The sequence below is a fragment of the Cetorhinus maximus genome, chromosome 10 (assembly GCF_964194155.1).
Source record: "Cetorhinus maximus chromosome 10, sCetMax3.hap1.1, whole genome shotgun sequence".
Taxonomy (NCBI): Eukaryota; Metazoa; Chordata; class Chondrichthyes; order Lamniformes; family Cetorhinidae; genus Cetorhinus; species Cetorhinus maximus.
Window position 1 is genome coordinate 34,164,608 of NC_135888.1, and position 15,021 is coordinate 34,179,628.

The window sequence follows — 15,021 nt, forward strand, 5'->3', positions numbered from 1 at the left end:
AGATGAGGCCAGATGGAGATGTGAGTGTGTGTGTGAAAGGCTGAGGGATGACGTTCCTTGAGCTGGCAGTGAGGGAGATGCCAGTGAATGTGTAATGGGCTTAAGTGTGTGAGTTTGGAGTGAAGACATGGTTGCCTTACCCTGGCGGCACATATGAGATCATTCATCCTTTATCTGCATTGGATGGCCAAACTCTTCTGTGCAGCATTGACACTGATCACCACCACCACCACCTACCAAGCTGGAGTGGTAATATTGTTGCCCCTCCTGTGGCTAGAGTGGGAGTAGAGGACATCATGGCAAACCTCCAGTGTCCAAAAGGCGCTCGAGGGATGCGTCACTAAACCTTGGGGCTGCAGTCTTCTTGCCTTTCGGGACCATGTCTCATTTGCAGCAGCCCTGGGCTTAAAGCACTGAGAGTTGTGTATGCAGCTGTACTTTAAATAAGGCGCCCGGTGTGATGAAGTGACGGCATGGAGGGCGAATTGGAGCCTGCCCGCCATGGAAATGGTACGTTTCCTGGGAATGCATAACTGCAGCCAGTTTGGGACGATACGGCATGAAAAGCCGCCATTGTGGTCAGCAGGTAAGATATGGGTTTACCTGCCCACTACCACACTTAGTGCAATTCCACCCAATGTTTCAGGCTGGTGAGCTTTTATCAGAAATAGAAAAACTTGGCAATGTAACAGGTTTCATGCAAGTACAAATGCAGGGAAAGGGGGAGGAAAGGGAAGGTCTATCATAGGGTGGAAGGCAGGAGAGATTAATTGACAAAAGGGTTGATGTGCAAGGTAAAAGGTGATAACGAGATAGTGAAGAAACACAGAAGGAAAATGGGTCCAAAGGAGAAGTCAATGGCATTGTTGGAATCATTATCAACAGCTGCTGTCTGAACAAATCAGAGCAATGGATGTGATCTATAATTGTTAAACTGAACGTTGAATCCAGAAGGCTGTAAAGTAAATACAGGCAGTCCTCGACTTTATGACAAATGGCACTTACAGCGTTTATAAATTGACACCCTGTTTTGACTTTCCCACATCGGTTTCGACTTTAGGACGGCACACCAGAGAACAAGTTCAAACTTTCATTCGTGCACATTGATGTTCTGCACCACCCATCTCCCTGACTCAAGACACTCAGTTGCTGTTCCAACGCCATTTCATATGTATTTTTAGCTAATTGTGATTTTTATGTCAAAATGATTAATGTATTTAAGTTGTAAATAGTAATGTTGCTATATTACTCATCTATAATTGATTTGAGTACAAAATTCTGGGTTATTTTGGCGGATATAGGGTATCGGGCCTTGTTTCAGGGACCAAACCCACACTTATAACATTGCTCTTATGGGAAGATTGATTCCTAGTTACGGCGTTTCGACTTAAGATGTGGTTTTCAGGAACTAATTGTGCCCTAAGTCCGAGGACTGCCTGTAACTGAAGGATGTGTGTTGCTCTTCAAGCTTCCATTGAACTTCATTAGAACAGTGTAGGAGGCCTATAAAGAGGTCAGAGTGGGACTGGGGCTGAGAATTAAAATGACAGGAGACCAGAAGCTCAGGGTCACACCTGCAGGCTGATTGGAGGTGTTCTGCAAAACGATCAGCCAATCTGTGTTTGGTCTCCCCATCAGAGATGAGACCATATCATGAACAGTGAATACAGTATGCTAAATTTAAAGAAGTACAAGCAAATTGCTGTTTCACCTGGAAGGAGTATTTAAGGTCCTGGATGGTAGGAAGGGAGGAGCTAAAATGGCAGCTGTTGCATCCCTTGCATGGGAAATTGCTATAGTATGGGGAAGGGAGTGTTAGGGGCGATTGAAGGGTGCATCAAGATGTCAGCAGGAGGAACAGTCCCTTCAGAATGCTCAAGGGGGAGGGAAGGGGAAGATGTGTTTGGTGTTAGCATCAGGCAGAAATGTTGGAGAATGATCCATTGAATGCAGAAGCTGGTAGAGTAGAAGGTGAGGACAAAGGGGACACTTGACATGGTTCTGAAATGGCGGGGAAGGGTGCGAACAGAGGTGCAGGAAATGGGATGGACACACTCAAAGGTGGACAGAAGTCTACTGTTAAGGAAAAGGGAAGACAACTCAAAGTACTGGTCTGGAAGGTGACAACATAACAGATGCAATGGAGCCAGAGAAATCGGGAGAATGGAATAAAGTCCTTCCAAGAAGCGGGATGTGAGGAAGTGTAGTCAAGGTGGCACTGGAAATTAGTGAGTTTATAATAGATATTGGCTGACAGCCTATTCCCAGAACTGGAGACAGAGAAGTCAAGAAAAGGAAGAGAGATTCAGAAATGGATCACAAGAAGGTGAGGACAGATTGGAACTTGTAAGCAAAGTTGACGAAATATTTGAGATGAGCGCAAGAAACATTCATCAATGTTCAAAGATAAAGGTGAGGGTTGAAACCGGGGTAGGACCAGAATAAAGAATGTTCCGCATATTTCATAAAAAAGCAGGCATAGCAAGGATATAATCAGTGACTGTTTAAAAATATCCAGTGGAATTTGAAGCTATGGATACAGGAAGTGAAATGACACCGATTAAAATAGAAATAGCCTTCCTTGTACTGTGTAAACACATCTTTTCGAATTACCAGTCCATTGAATTAAGTTGTTGTGTTTGAACTGGAGATAGCTATGCCAACATAGGTGGTGACAGTCAAGGCCAAGTTCAACTTCTTAAATCTTCAGAGCAGGGTCTTGCCCTGCTGCAGCAGTAGAGGCTACAAGGGAAAGGAATCACTGGTAAGTAGTGGGTAAGGTATTTACTACTTTAATCGCTTATAGTTTAAGGTCTTTTTGTGGTTTATAGTTTGTATATTCTACAGTAGCGAGGATCAGGAAAGAAGGGCCCTAGAGTAATTTAATTTAGAGTAGATTTAATTTAAAGGGATAAGACATGGCAGGAGAGCTCAAAGCCGTGGTGTGCTCCTCGTGCTTCATGTGGGAAGCCGGGGACATTTCCAGTGCCCGGGACCAGCATGTGTGCAGGAAGTGTGTCCAGCTGCAGCTCCTGGAAGCTCGGGTTTCAGAGCTGGAACGGCAGCTGGGGACACTGTGGAGTATCCACGAGTCTGAGAGCATCGTGGATAGCACGTTTAGAGAGGTGGTCACACCGCAGATGAAGGGACATGAGGAAGGAAAGGAATGGGTGACCACCAGGCAGTCCAAGAAAAACAGGCAGGTAGTTCAGGGGTTCCCTGGGGTCCCACTCGCAAATCGGTATTCCATTTTGGAGGCTGATGAGGGCGCTGGTTCCTCCAGGGAGTGCAGACAGAGCCAAGCTTCTGGCACCACAAGCAGCCTGTGTGTACAGGAGGGGAGGAAGAGCAATAGTAATAGGGGATTCTATAGTCAGGGGAACAGATAGGCACTACTGTGGCCGTCAACGTGACTCCAGGATGGTATGTTGCCTCCCTGGTGCCAGAGTCCGGGATGTCACTGAACAGCTGCAGGGCAACCTGAAGGGGGAGGGTGATAAGGCAGAGGTCAAGGTACATGTTGGTACCAATGAAATAGGTAGAAAGAGGGATGAGGTCTTGCATCAAGAATTCAGGGAGTTAGGTAGTAGACTAAAAAGCAAGACCTCTCGGGATCTCTGGATTACTCCCAGTGCCACGTGCTAGCGAGCTCAGAAATAGGAGAGTAGCGCAGATGAATACGTGGCTTAAGAGTTGGTGCAGGAGGGAGGATTTTAGATTCCTGGATCACTGGGACAGTTTCTGGGGAAGGTGGGACCTGTACAAGCGGATGTCTACATCTGAACCAGAGGGGGACTAACATCCTTGCGGGCGAGTTTGCTAGTGCTGTTGGGAGGAGTTTAAACTAATTCGGCAGGGGGAGGGGACACAATGTTAGCAGAATAGGGACACATCATAATACAGTAAAACAATCAAGTCAGAGGGAGTACAGCTGCATTAAGCTTCAAAGGAGTAATGCAAGGCTGGATGGCCTCTACTTTAATGCCAGGAGTATTACAGGCAAAACGGATGAGTTAAGGGTGAGGATTGACACGTGGAACTGCCAGCCAATCAGATTGCCATAAAATTCAGGCCATGATAATAAGGTGTCTTCTTGTAACCTTACGAAGCAATGTGTTTACAGAGAACTTGAGCATGGACCTAAGGAGACTTTATTTTTATTCTATAAACACAAGGAGGATGGTGCTGGAAGACAATCAAGATTGTCTAATCCTAAATAACAATTTGGAACAAAAGAATGCTGCCACGGGAGACTTAAAAGTTAAAAGGCCTGCCTAAATATCAAATTGACTCAACATACAGATTCATTTGCTTCATCAGCCTGACCATGAAGTCTGAATTTTATTAAGAAACCATATATTTTGTCGTGATCCAATCACTGAAGCAATACCTAATCTATGAGCACCAGGCATCGAATCTGCCTGCCAAAAGAGAGAGGTGACGAGCTCCACAATTTCTTAGTTTGCTCATTGAAAACTGTTACATGAAAGCAAAGATCTATCTTGCTATGTTCCTGTGCAACTTTGAACAATTTATGATAATTTTAGCAATTACATTATCATATCTCTGCATTATTGTCCCGATAGAATTTTCCATGTGACAGGAAAAGGAAGAACAAAGATTTTTTAAAATCTTCTCATGGTGTGGGTATCACTGGCATTTATTGCCTATCCCCCACTTGCCCTTAACTGACTGGCTTTTGATTTGCCCTCAGAGAACAGTTAGGAGTCAACCACATCGGTGTGCGACTAGAGTCACTGTCCTGTAGGCAAATGCTGCACCCAATTTCCACACAGAAAGGTTCTAAAACTGCAATGAAAGGCAAGCTAATCTGTTTTGGTGGTACTTTAAAGGTTAAATGTTCGCTTGGACACCGGAAAACTCCCCGACCTTTGAAGATGTGAATGCGGTCTTTTATGTCCATCCAAAAAGGCAGAAGGGTTATTGGTTTAATGCCACACTCCAAAAATAGGAATAAATAATTTTGTCTGTGCATCACAATCAATGTCCCATCTCTTAATTTTTTTACTGCAAATCTCTTAAGTGAGAATTGGATCAAATAGAGAATATATATGTTTAATATAGATACAATAAAAATAAAGATAGATCTATAGGTTATATATCACAGATAGATATAAAAAACATTTACTATTGTTACAGATAGGAAAGATGGGAGCTCTTTCCCCACTGCAGTAGAGGTAATCAATCATAGGGGAGGATTTTCACCTCGTCAGGTGGGCCAAGGAGTGGCCGCACATTGGTCCGCCACCCGCAATCGGGCCCGAGCTCGATTTCACACTGGCTGGCCAATTAATGGCCAACCAACGTGAATCACGTGCTGAAATGCTCAGCGCTGCCTGGGTGGGGTGGGTGGGGGTGGGCGCGAAGGAGGGGGTGCAAGCATGCACACAGGTGAGCTCAGTGAAAGCTCCCTGAAGGCACAGAGCTGCCTCAGGGAGCTGAAGATTTTTAGTTTTAAAATCTTTATTTGTAAAGTTAAGGAAAGCATGTCACCTCATGTGACTCTGTCACATGAGCAAGGACATGTTAAAAATAAGTTTAAAAAGATTTGATATATATTTTTTAAATTACTCTTCGAAACCTCATGCTGCCAGTGGATGAGATTTCGCAAAAAATGCAAAGGCTGCTTGGCCTATTTGCCCACCCGCCAACCGTAAGGCAGGGAAAAATTCAATTTAATTTAATGGGCTTAACAGCCTCTTAATTGTCAGTGGATGCGCTGCCGACTCCTGCGCACGCCCCGGTTAAAATATTGCGCGAGTGCGCGATGATGTTGGGATGCTCACCCAATGTCATCGTGCGCTATTTCACGCTCGTGCGTGTCAGGCGTGCACCTGCACGCCGAGGTGAAAACTCAGCCCATAAAGTTGGTCAGGTTCACCCACGGTACAAATATTGGATTCTTCAAATATATTTTATCCACATGTAGTTTTCAGTCCCAGGGTAACAACCTTAGATTTTGCATTGGTTGCCATGGCAGCCAAAAAACAATCCACATAAGGATTGAACATCAAGGCTGTAGTGATTATCTTTAGGCCTCCCCACACACTCACACAGTCAGAATGCCAGCTTCAATACAAAGTCACAGGAACATCTATACTTGCTTATTTGTAAAGGGTAATTTAAAACTATGTTTACAGCAGTGCTCTGGCTCATAATTTCTAACTGGTGGTTTGCATGTCATTCTATACTGGTAATGTAATAGCCTGTAGATTCTGCATTATGCTTGTACCCTATTGTTGAAGAGCTATTGTAGTTGCTTGAGTCCTGTATGAAAGAATAGCTGATTTGTATTCTTCCGACTGAACAAATACCATGATTCAAATTTAGATAAGCTTAAACTAAAAGACAAAGACAAGGATGCAAAGGGGAATAACAGTTAAAAAAAGAACAAAAAACAAGAAATGTTTGTAAAAAGAGAAAATACAGCTATTATTCCATAGCCCCTGCAAACAGTACAACTGTATTTTATTGGGCCACACATGCTGGTGCTTATACAATTGCTCATTCAAATCATACTGCACACACAATTCAATCACACATCATGACAGCCAGAAAATAAATTGCATCATTGAAATGCATTGGAAAGTTAAGTATGACTCAGAATTCTCTTCTCAATAAAATAAGATAAATAACACAATACAGCTGTGATGAATGAATAGCAGCCTTAATTCCTGCATATAAAAGGAAAAACTACCCACTTACACTTAGTCAACTTGAATTATTACTCCCTCACTCTCATCAATTAAAAGCAGTTACCATCCTTCACGCACGCACTAACACCACAATATCATTCTTTTAAGTACTGTAGCCTGTGTGCTTTAAGTCTTGCATGGATAGTTTAGAATATGTGCTCATTTGCCAAAGAAAGGTTGGATATCTGCATTGGCAGACTTTAGGCAGAATTCAAACAAATCGGTGGAAGAAAGAAAAACATCCAAGTGCTCCATCATCCATCAGCTAAAGCAGTGAAATTTATGAAGAGCAACTGAGCCTGTGTTGAAATGGGAAAAATGATGTATCTTGTGCACAGGTTGTTCACCCCTCAGACAGGTTGATCATCTATTACAGGTGTTTCTCTTTCCTGTATTCTCTTTTCTCACAGTATTCTTGAAGACGCTCACTTCTATGCCAGGTGAGCACCCAAGGCCTTGACAATTATATGCCTGCGAAAAGCAGGGCAAAGCAAGCTCGGTCTTGTTGGCACCAGCTGGGATGTCAGGCATGTGGCCAGTGGACAGACACCAGAAGCAAGAACTTAGCTGGTTGCTATGGTGAAGAAATAAGAGAATTTTTGCAGATTCAAACCACCACTCTGCATGAGATCAGCAAACTCAACCATACCAGGGTTCATTCAGAGTGGGGTATTCATGTTATGCTAGGACTTTAGAAGAAGGCTCCTGAGAACCAGGTGTGCTGAAGTTATTGAGCTTGAAGTTTAGGGACAAAGTAATAGTACACTAGATTTCCAGCATCCGCAGTTTTTTGCTTTTATGATAGTACACTAGACCTGGAGATTAAAGGCTCTATGAGAGAAGGTTCCACTTGTCTGAGAACTAGTGTGTAGAAACAAGTCAACGTCTATTCAAATTTCACCTTAGAAGTATTCAGAGCTACATGTGAGATACAGACAAACAGCAACAGAAAATCAGATTTCTAAATCTGCAAAATCTAATGGCATGAACATAGTCAAAAGCACATGTTTTTGCCCAGACAAGGACTCATCTTAGGGGAAGCTTTCTTCTGTGTGTAATGAAATTGTATATGTAATGAAATCATAAATCCGCTCTTATAAATGGATTTCTGACTTCATTATGTAGAACAGAATAAATCCTAGCCTCTTATTCCGAGATCTGCTAAATCTTTGATAAAATACAACTTCCGACCTACTGAGGCTACTTCCGTGAAGGCCTGTGAATTGATTAAGTTAATGTTGACAGATGAATTGAATGACACCTTGTCAGAGGCTGGCTTATTTGCTACTTATTTATTCATATAAGACAATCTGTTCATGAAATAAGACCAAATCAAAAAAGGGGCATAAAGTCTGGACCATCACCCTGCTTCTCCCAGGTTATACCTAATGTACCTTATAAATATTACACCCCGCTGAATCACCTGGAGGAAATCTTTGCATAAATATACCCCAGTTCGCAAAGATAATGAAGTAAAAAGTCTAAAATATTTATAGATTCCCAGAGCTCCTTGATCGGTCATATACCTTCTGACCACAGCAGTGCAAAAGCTATTTTATCACACAGAATATTTGTGGTCATGCAAGGGTCTCAGTAGTAGTGAGGTCAGTCATTAATAAATGTTTAATGGACATATTTAAAATGTAATTGGACAAAAGAAACAGTTCATTAAATTTACTGGGGAAGACAAAGATGATGGCTGCAGGAAAGGATTTTTAAAATAATTTAGATTTGAAATATAATTGGACAGATGTGAGTGATTCCAAAGAGGCCTCCAAGGAATAGAGAGTAGCAGTAGTTATTTAAACGGGGAGATATTTCAAAATACCATTAGCTTCACCTTGGTTATATAGGTATAGCTGAAATGATTTAATTATAAAATGGGGAAAATCAAAGATTTGTCAGCTTGATAAAGAACAGTCAATGTGAATTCATGAAGCAGGGATAATGCTCTACAAGCTTGATGGAGATTTTTAAGATACTACTGCTATATTGGACAACAGAAATCTAGTGAATCTTCTCACCTCAAAATTATTGAGGACTTGTGGCAGAACACCGCCATTTTTTGAGTAGGTGGAAGAAGGATTTAGGGAGCATCTGGTTATGTCAGGTGTTCATCCCTTTCTCTGCATGTCAAAAATTGTCACGTGATAATGCCCATCTACATAAGTGCAGGTGTATTGCAACAATGTACAAATAAGGGTATAACATCATATAGGGCAAAATGTTTAGCTCGGCAGGCAGCCACGCGCCCGACCCACTCGAATGTAAAATGACAAACGTTGACGTCGGCGAGCGTCCCAACGTCAACGCACAGTCGTACAATATTTCATTCGGCAGGCACGCGCTGGAGTTGTGAGCGCACCCGCTGACAATTAAAAGGCCATTAAAGGATCAATTAAATACAATATTTCACTGCCTGTCCAACCTTACGGTTGGTGGGCAGGCGAAAAGGCCAAGTGACCTCTGTACTTTTCAGGAACCTCACCCACAGGCGGGAGGAGGTTCACTGAAGCAAATAAAAATAAAATATAAAATTGTAAATTTAATTTATAACATGTCCCTGTTCATGTGACAAGAGTCACATGAGGGGACATGTTTTATAACATTTTTAATTTCTTTATTTTTTTTAAACTCTTCATCTCCCTGAGGCAGCTCTGTGCCTCAGGGAGATTTTCAAACGCCCACTCGTGTGCATGTGCGGAGTTCATGCTCGTCCCGCTCGCAATCCTCTCCCCCCCCCCACCACCCGCTTGCGTTTCACGCTGGGTGGGCCTAAATTGGCCCGCCAGCATGAAATTGCCTTCCAGCCTCGATCGCGGGTGGCAGTCAGTTTCCCGACCACTCCTGCCTACCCCCGCCGAGCCCGTCCAACGTGAGTGAAATTCTACCCATAAATATTCCCTCCATTTGCATCCTAGCCGCACCTGCATGGCCCTGATATCCATACTGCAAAATTTAAAAAGGCATATTTTGACAATGCAATGAATTAGAGAGCAAGTGTCTGCATTATGAAAACGAACAGTGTAATGGAAACAGACCAATTTCTTTTAACTGCCCTTTTCACTTGCAGCACTGCAGCAATTTCTGCAGCAATATTGCAAATAGCTCCGATGTCCTCCTGAAGTACTTAAATGTCAGAACTCTAAGCAATGGGCTAGTGTCAGGGTGCAAACAAAGGCAGGTAAAAGTCCCACCCCCTTTTGTGCTGCTAATGAAACAGTTCAACCATTGGAAATTTGCCCCCTGTATACCGAGATTTTGGAAACATTTGGAACATACTGCTATTTAATTATACAGGTAGAGTCTGGTTTGAGGGAAATGAGAAAACAGGTAGTAAACAGGAAAGTGGGTACCCATTAATGGAATCATTTCAATTTAGCAACAGATTGAGTGTGTTTTCCCAAGAGTTAACTTATAGGCCCAGTGATCTATGACATTGGGCAGAATTTTGCCCTTGGCGGGCAGGCTCGGCAGGGGCCGAAGGGGGCGGTCGGGAAGCCGCCCGTGATTGGCACCACACCGCAATTTCACACTGGTGGGCCAATTAAAGCCCGCCCAGCATGAAACGCAAGTGGCAGCGCTCAGTGCTGCCTGTGCAGGCAGGGGGGAGGGCGACAAGTGGGCCAAGCGTGAACTTTGCGCAAGTAAGCACTTCATAATCTCCCTAAGGCTTAGAGCTGCCTCAGGGAGATGAAGATATGTAAAAAAAAATAAAGTAAATAAAAATGTAGTAAAACATGTCCCCTCTGTCACATGAGCAGCGATACGTTATTAATTCAATTGTAAAACATTTATTTTAATTTGCTTTTGGAAACCTCATCCCATAGTGGATGAGGCTTCCAAAAAAATGCAAAGGTCCCTTGGCCTTTTCACCTGCCCGCCAACCATTAGGTTGGACAGGCAGTGAAAAATTTAGCCTAATTGATTATTTAACAGGACTTTTAATTGTCGGCGGGCAGGCCTATGTCAACGCGTGGCATTTCACGCTCAAGTGGGTTGGGCATGCGCCCACCGCCGAACGAAAATTTCTGCCCATAGGAACATAGCTACGAGATTCAGGATGATTTGGACCATTTGTGAACCTGACCCAGCGTGCTGACAGATGCAGTTCAATGTAGGTAAGTGCAAAATAATTAGTCTGAGGGTAATTGAAAGTTTTGGTTTGAAATGTTAGTAAACTAAAGATGAATGAAATTTGGGAGGTGTGGGATTAAAAAAATGGAAAAAAAAAACCTGAAACAAACCAGTCTAGTGCAAGGCTACAGTGAAAAAGCTAAATCAGAAATAAGAAAAAATCTTCAGAGGATCCAGCTAGAGCAACAGCAATGGATGCAAGACTGACAAATCAAATACAAAGATTTATTCTCAATAGTAAAACAGAAGAGTCAAGATGCGCAATTAGATAGGGCAGTGGAGTGGGGTGCTGCTTTGTTGAATGCTTTAAGAATCAGCGCACAGGCCATCGCCTAACCTGTATCTGCTTGAATGACCTGGACAACAAAACCAACAGTATACTGATCAAATTTGCTACTGATACAAAAATGATACAAAAGTGAGACAGAAGATCAAAGTTGGAATATATGTTGTAGTTCTCACCCCATCATACCACACAAAAAAAAATCCACAGAAAAGATCAGTGATTAAAGAAGCTTAAGCGTTATAGTTGAGAAATATGGTGATTAAGGGGGAAAATCCAATATTCATTGATAAAGTGTCATTGATTTCACGTAATTAGCTCTACCCTTGCCCTGCAGACACTTCCCGCAATTTGGAAAGGAACTGGTGAAGTGGAAACCTAATAATTGAGATACCCCATGAAAATGAAATTGGTCCATTTATAAGAATTCACTTATTAAACAAAGCTCATTTTTATTGATTTAAGTACATACCTGAGAAAATAGCACCTTGTAAAAGGGAATGTTCCCATTAACCATGCACACTGCTCTCTAATAATCTCAACATCCATCAGCAGTACCATTCACAGAACTGTCAACAAACAGCTGTAAAAATGTCAAACTAATGTATCAACAACAACAGCTTGTAATAATGCAGCCTTTTATAATTGTCATACTTTTCAGAACAATTATCCAAACAACATTGAACCACAGGAGGAGATATTTGGCCAGATGGCCAAAAGCTTGGTTCAAACAGGAAGGGTTTAAGGAGCATCTTAAAAGGAGATAAGAGAGGGAGTGAAGCAAAGAGATTTAGGGAGGGATTTCAGAGCATAGGGCCTTGGCAGTTGAAGGCACAGTTGGCAATGGTGGACTGCTTAAATTCTGGAACACATCAAGAGGCCAAAATTGCTGGAGTGCATAGATCTCAGGGGGTTTTAGAGCTGGACATCACAGAAGGACAATGCCATGGAGAGATTTGAAAACAAAGATTGTTTTAAGGTGTTGGTGTCTCACTAAGAGGTCTGGAAGCTTCTGCGATTGGGCATTAACTGTTTACTGTTAACACACAACTATATACATATCTCCAAGCTACCATCTAGGCACTATATTCATGTCGACTTCGCTTGGACTCTCTCCACACAACTCTGTCTCCTGTCTGTTGTTATGTGTCTCTACATCACACTGTCAGTGGTACTGTTCTCCAGTCTCACGTTAACCCTTGCTATGCCAAACACCCTTATACTACACCTCCCCCCAATTCTTTACCCAACATATTTACAGTACAATCTTTATTTACATGCTACCTCTTCTCTCTCCCTCAAGCATCTGACTTCATAAATTCAGATGGTCTGCAGGGTTGACAATTCTTTCAGGTCTCATTCTGGTCACATTTGTAGGAGTGGTAGGCTCAATTGCTTTGGGCAAGCTTTGTTGGCTTGGAGTTGAAATCATAGTATTCTGTGTATCTGCTACTTGGGTGCCTCTATCTGATTTTCTTTTGGCGCTCCTTTGTGTTGAATTTCTCTTTATCATCCATCCATCTACTGTGATCAGATACCATTTACTTATCCCGTTCCTTCCAGAGAGAATGTTCACTCTGTTCATTCATAGAGTGAACTCGGGATTTCTTTTTCCATGGGATCTGCCATGATCTTCCCAGAACTTGATGCTTCAAAAAAATGGAACTTTCATTTCTACTTGTTTCATAAATTCGCCCAAATATTTGTTTACTCTTTTATTTTCCAATTATTTTTCAAGCTTATCAATCTTTTTATTCACCTCTGGTGAGTTAAGTTGGATTTGTTTCCGAGTTATCTGTGGGACCCTTATCCAAACTTCACCTGGGCATTCAGTTCCTTTCAGAATCTTTCTTCCATGGTCAATGACTGCCTCTTCGACTCTTTCAGCCCATTCATTAGATCCTCAATCTGTTCCATATCTTCTTTTAAAGTCTGGATTTGCTCTTCCATACTGCGCATCTCATCTTTCATGTTCTTCAGGTTTGATCAAGGCTCAAGAATTTCATTGCCCTGTTGATAATTAAGTTACAACACTTCATCAGTTTTGATTGTCAGTTCTGCATTCAACCAATTGTTGATTCCTCAGTAATTTCTTTTCCTGTTTGAGGCATTTTTCACGATCCTTAATAGAGACGTCTGATAATCGAAGTTCATCAAGTTCTAATTTTTAATTTGAAAACTTAGTTTACATAAATGAAAGTTGGTTCTCTACACTGAACAAACTTTTCTTAGCAGAGCCTCATTCCTCTGTGCTATCCTTCAAGCTCACATTCTGTAACTTTACTTCTGCTAGTTGTTTCCAAGACTCATGCTCCTTTGTGAAAACTTCTATTTCTCTTGCAACTGTTCAACTTTTTCCTTGACATTCTAGGTTCTTGATTTTCATTTCAGCCACATTTTTTTTCAATGACTCAATGGTTCTCAGTAAGTTTGAGGAATCCAGTGCTTTTCCTTTTAGTTCCTTGATCTTCAGCATTGGATTTACACTTGCCGATCTTATCCCTGTCTTTTCTTTCTCTGTCTGTAGCAGAGCTTTGTTCTTGTCCTTCATTTTGGTTTCACTGTTAAGCAGTTGTCTCGGCAAAGCCTCAACCTGTTTCAGTTAAGGATACTTAACTTGTGGCTTCAGTTTCTGCTTGCAGCTTGGAAAGCTCTATAGCTTTTCCTTTCAATGCCTCCTATTTTCTATTCATCTAGTTCTTCAGCATAACAGTATCCATGTTCATCTTCTCTTTCAATTAGGTATGCTGCAAAAGTGGTACAGAAGTCTTTTTTTCTAATTGGAGCTGCAAGTTTTCTACTTTCTGTTGCTCGTATGCAGAATAATTCTTCATCTTTCCCTTTTCCTACTACAGTCTGTCACTTTGTAGTTTGACCTCTACATCCTTTCACATCACTTTTTCCACAAGCGCATCCTTTTCACGCATAGCATTAACAAACTTGCTTTCCATTTCTTCATATAAATCTTTGGGAATCTAATGTTTTTTCAAGCTTTCTTCCAAATGTCCAACTGTTTTCTTCAGCTCTGCAGTCTCTTTCTTGTACCTCTTGGTTTCCTCCTGGAATATTGAACATTGCTGAGTCTTCTTTGCCAACTGATTCTTCAATTCTTTCAGAGTGACATTAAATTCATTTTACTTCTCTTTGTAACTTTCCAGAGGAACAACTTTGACCTGAAGGATTCTTGTAGCCTGTGAAGGTTGTCCAACAGGTTTTCTTTTTCCTTTCAAAGCTCAATTGTTTCATAAGAACATAAGAAACAGGAGCAGGAGTAGGACATTTGGCCCCTCAAGCCTGCCCGCTATTCATAAGATCATGGCTGATCTGCCCCAGGCCTCAACTCCTCTTTCATGCCAGCTCCTCATACCCTCAACTCCCGATATTTCAAAAATCTATCGACCTCCTCTTTAAATAATTTCAGTGATCTAGCCTCTCCAACTCTCTGGGGTAGAGAATTCCAGACATTCACTACCCTCAGGGAAGAAATTTCTTCACATCTCAGTTTTAAATGAGTATCCCCTTATTCTGTAACTATGTCCCTTAGTTCAAGATTGCCCAATTAATGGAAACATCTTCTCAACACCTACCCTGTCAAGCCCCCTCAGAATCTTGTATGTTTCAATAAGATCACCCCTCATTCTTCTAAACTCTAATGAATAAGGCCTAACCTGTTTAGCCATTCTTGATAAGTCAACCCCTTCATCCCAAGAATCAGCCTAGTGAATCTCTTATGAATTGCCTCCAATGCCACTATATTTTTTCTTAAATACGGGGGCCAAAGCTGTACACAGTACTCCAGGTGCGGCCTCACCAACACCCTGTACAGTTGTAACAAGACTTCCCTATTTTTAAATTCTAACCCCCAGCAATACAGGCCAAAATTCC

At 41.9% G+C, this 15,021-nt stretch overlaps 1 protein-coding gene and 1 pseudogene across 6 annotated transcripts in view; both read right to left on the reverse strand.

The window, feature by feature from the left end:
• Nucleotides 1-15,021, reverse strand: part of astn2 (astrotactin 2) — a 1,702,785-nt gene that overhangs the window by 939,687 nt on the left and 748,077 nt on the right. The window lies entirely within an intron of this gene.
• On the reverse strand, nucleotides 13,749-14,416 carry LOC144686089 (uveal autoantigen with coiled-coil domains and ankyrin repeats-like; annotated as a pseudogene).